Genomic DNA, 4,108 nt, shown 5'->3' on the forward strand with positions numbered 1-4,108 from the left:
GTCCCAGGATCAAGTTCCACGTCGGGCATCTCTTCATGGAGCCTGCTTCTCCCTCTGCCTATGTCTCTGCCTCTCTCTGTGTCTCTCATGAATAAATAAATAAAATCTTTAAAAAAAAAAAAAGGTTTAGCAAAAAAAAAGTACACAATCACATGCCTATGTGTAGGTAAAGCAAATATGGTAAATGTTAGTTATTAAATCTGAGTATTGGGATCCCTGGGTGGCGCAGCGGTTTGGCTCCTGCCTTTGGCCCAGGGCGGATCCTGGAGACCCGGGATCGAATCCCACGTCGGGCTCCCGGTGCATGGAGCCTGCTTCTCCCTCTGCCTGTGTCTCTGCCTCTCTCTCTCTCTCTCTCTGTGTGACTATCATAAATAAATAAAAATTAAAAAAAAAAGTAACATTAAAAAAATAATAAATCTGAGTATTTGGTTGATCATTATATTATTCTTTCTTTCTTTCAAAGATTTTATTTATTTATTCATGAGAGATGCAGAGAGAGAGGTAGAGACACAGGCAGAGGGAGAAGTAGGCTCCATGCAGGGAGCCCGATGTGGGACTCGATCCCAGGTTTCCAGGATCATACCCCAGGCTGCAGGCAGGACAAAACCACTGCACCACCAGGGCTGCCCTATATTATTCTTTCAATTCTTACATATATTTGAATGTTTTCCAAATACAATTTATGTATGTATGTAGGTACCTATTTTTTTTATTTTTTAGAGAGAGTGGGAGCCAGGGTAAGGGGCACAGAGAGAGAGAGACAGAATCTTAAGCAAATTCCCCCACTGAGAGCAGAGCCCAACTTGGGCCCAAGATCATGACCTGACCTGAAACCAAAAGTCAGAAGCTTAACTGACTGAGCTACCCAGGCGCCCCTAAAATTTATTTAAAAAAATAAAAATGATCATCCTGTGCCAATGACTGTAAATTTTTTTTATTTTTAAATATTTTATTTTTAAGTAACCTCTACACCCAGTGTGGAACTCAAACTTACAGCCTCAAGATTAAGAGTTGCTTGCTCCACCAACTAAGCCAGCTAGGCTCCCCTCCAAATTTTCTTTCTGTAGTTAAGACCTTTCCTTTGAGCCTGGAAGGAAATACACTAAAAATGTCAACAGTGGTTTTATTTGAGTAGCATGATTATGGGTGATCTTTTCTCTTCTTTCTACTTTTCTATATGTTTCCAGATTTCATTGGGCATATATTACTCTTCTGGTTAAAAAAAAAAAAAAAGATTTTGTCATAAGTAAATGTATACAAATTTGAAGACAAGATTAAATGATCCAGGGCAGCCCAAGTGGCTCAGCAGCTTAGTGCCACCTTCTGCCCAGGGCATGATCCTGGAAACCTTCTGCCCAAGGCATGATCCTGGAAACCCAGGATCGCGTCCCACATTGGGCTCCCTGCATGGAGCCTCCTTCTCCCTCTGCCTGTGTCTCTGCCTCTCTCTCTCTCTCTCTCTCTCTCTCTCTCTCTGTGTCTCATGAATAAATAAATAAAATCTTAAAAAGAAAAAAGATTAGATGATCCACCAGAATGCCAATAGTAAATTTGTTGGGATTGTATGGAATTGTGGGGTTTCTTTTAAGCTTCAGATGCTCTATAACAATATTCTAAACCTATACTGGGTCTTAGAATCACTCGGAAAACTTTTACAAACAGCTTTATTAAAATGTAATTGAAATACAATGAACTGCTCATATTTAAAGTGTGGAATTTGATAAACTTTGACATATGTAAAAACCCATGAAACCAAAATATCCATCACTTCTCAAAGTTCCCTTATGTCCTTTTAGAATTCCTTGCTTTTAACCTGTCCCAAGGCAAACCACTGATCAGTTTAAATTGTTTTAGAATTTTATACAAATGAAATCATACAGTATGTATTCATTGTGTTTCGTTTCTTAACTCAGCACAAGTATTCTGAGATTCATCCAAACTGTAGCATGTGGGGATCCCTGGGTGGCTCAGCAGTTTAGAGCCTGCCTTGGGCCCAGGGCGTGATCCTGGGGTCCCAGGATGGAGTCCCGCATTGGGCTCCCTGTATGGAGTCTCTCTCTCTCTCTCTCTCTCTCTCTCTCTATCCCTCTCCCTCTCTCTCTCTCTGTGTCTCTCATGAATAAATAAATAAAATTTTGAAAGAAAGAAAGAAAATAAGCGCCAGCTTCCATGAAACACTGGGAAAGATAGGTGGTGGTGGTGGTAGTGACAGTGATGTTTTTAAAGACTTTATTCAGGACACCTGAGTGGCTCAGTGGTTGAGTGCCTGCCTTTGGCTTAGGGTGTGATCCTGGATTCCTGGGTTTGAGTCCCACATCTGGCTCCTTGCATGGAGCCTGCTTCTCTTTCTGCCTTTCTCTCTGTGTGTCTCTCGTGAATCTTTTTTTTTTTTTTAAAGATCTTATTTATTTATTCATGAAGACACAGAGAAACCTGGGAGCAGGGAACCTGACATGGGACTTGATCCCGAATCTCCAGGATCATGCCCTGAGCTGAAGGTGGTGCTAAACCGCTGAGCCACCTGGGCTGCCCAGCCTGTGTGGGTTTTTTTGTGTTTTTTTTTTTTAAGAAACCAAAACCAAAACCAAGACAACAACAAAAACTGTAGCATGTATTAATAGTTCATTTCTTTTTGTTGACAAGCAGTATATCATTGTACAAATATGCCACCATTTGTTTATGCATGACCATTGGATTGTTTCTAGCTTTTGGAATATGTACTTATTAGAATAAAACTGCTGTGAACATTCATATTCGAATCTTTTTTTAAAAGATTTTATTTATTTATTCATGAGACACAAAGAGAGAGAGAGAGAGAGAGAGAGGCAGAGAAACAAGCTCCATGCAGTGAACCCGACGTGGGACTGGATCCCGAGTCTCCAGAATCACACCCTGGGCTGAAGGCAGGCGCTAAACCACTGAGCCACCTGGACTGTCCCATATATGAATCTTTGTATGGATATATGCTTTCATTTCTCTTGAGTACACGCCTAGGAGTGAAATTTCTATATCATAAGGTAAGTGTAGCTTTGCTCAGTGGCAATATTGTAGCCAATGAGGTTTATCTGAGGTGCAATTATTGCTAATTGAAAACATAAGTGTACTTTTAACATTTTAAGAAACTGCTGGGTTATTTTCCAAAATGATTATACAATTTTATATTCCCAACCAGCAGTGTATAAGAGTTCCAGCTCCACCAATACTTGCTATGGTCAGCTTCATTAATTTTAGCCATTTTAATAGGTGTGTGGAGATTTCTTTTTTTTTTACATTTTTTTCTAATTTTTATTTATTTAAGTAATCAATCTCTACATCCAACATGGGGCTCGAAGTCACAACCCTCAGATCAAGAGGTGCAAGCTCCTCCAACTGACTCAGCCAGGCACCCCATAGTAGGGTAATTTCTGATTGCAGTTTTATTGTATTTCCCTAATAATTAATTATGGTTAGCATCTGCTGGAACCCTGCTGGGCCAGAGCCAGCTTCTCCCTCTCCCTCTGCCTGCCACTCCCTCTGCTTGTGTTCTCTCTCTGTCAGATAAATAAAATCTTTTAAAATAAATAGATTTTCTTTAATAAAATAAACATTAAAAATACTTTAAAATATATTTATTTTATATTTATTATTTTTTAAAGGTTATTTATTTAATTATTCATGAGAGAGGCAGAGACATAGGTAGAGGGAGAAGCAGGCTCCCTGCAGGGAGCCTGATGCAGGACTCTATCCCAGGACTCTGGGATCAGGACCTGGGCTGAAAGCAGATGCTCAACCACTCAACCACTGAGCCACCCAGGTATCCCTATTTTATATTTATTTATATTTTAAAAATAAAAATATATGGGATGCCTGGGTGGCTCAACGGTTGAGTGCCTTCGGCCTCAGCGTGGTCCCGGATTTCCAGGATGGAGTCCCACATCGGGCTCCCTGTATGGAGCTTGCTTCTCCATCTGCTTGTGTCTCTGCCTCTCTCTGTGTGTCTCTCATGAATAAACAAATAAAATCTTTTTAAAAAAATTTTAAAATAAACGTCATATTTGGAATTTTTTCACCATTATTGTTCCATTTTTAAAAAATATTTATTTATTTATTTGAGAGAGCGAGAGAG

General features: G+C 39.8%; 1 pseudogene; it reads left to right on the forward strand.

Moving 5' to 3' along the window:
• The first annotated feature begins 3,028 nt into the window (after nt 1-3,028).
• On the forward strand, nt 3,029-3,147 carry LOC112928287 (U4 spliceosomal RNA; annotated as a pseudogene).
• Nucleotides 3,148-4,108: the final 961 nt, after the last annotated feature.

Source organism: Vulpes vulpes, chromosome 14 (assembly GCF_048418805.1).
Source record: "Vulpes vulpes isolate BD-2025 chromosome 14, VulVul3, whole genome shotgun sequence".
Taxonomy (NCBI): domain Eukaryota; kingdom Metazoa; phylum Chordata; class Mammalia; order Carnivora; family Canidae; genus Vulpes; species Vulpes vulpes.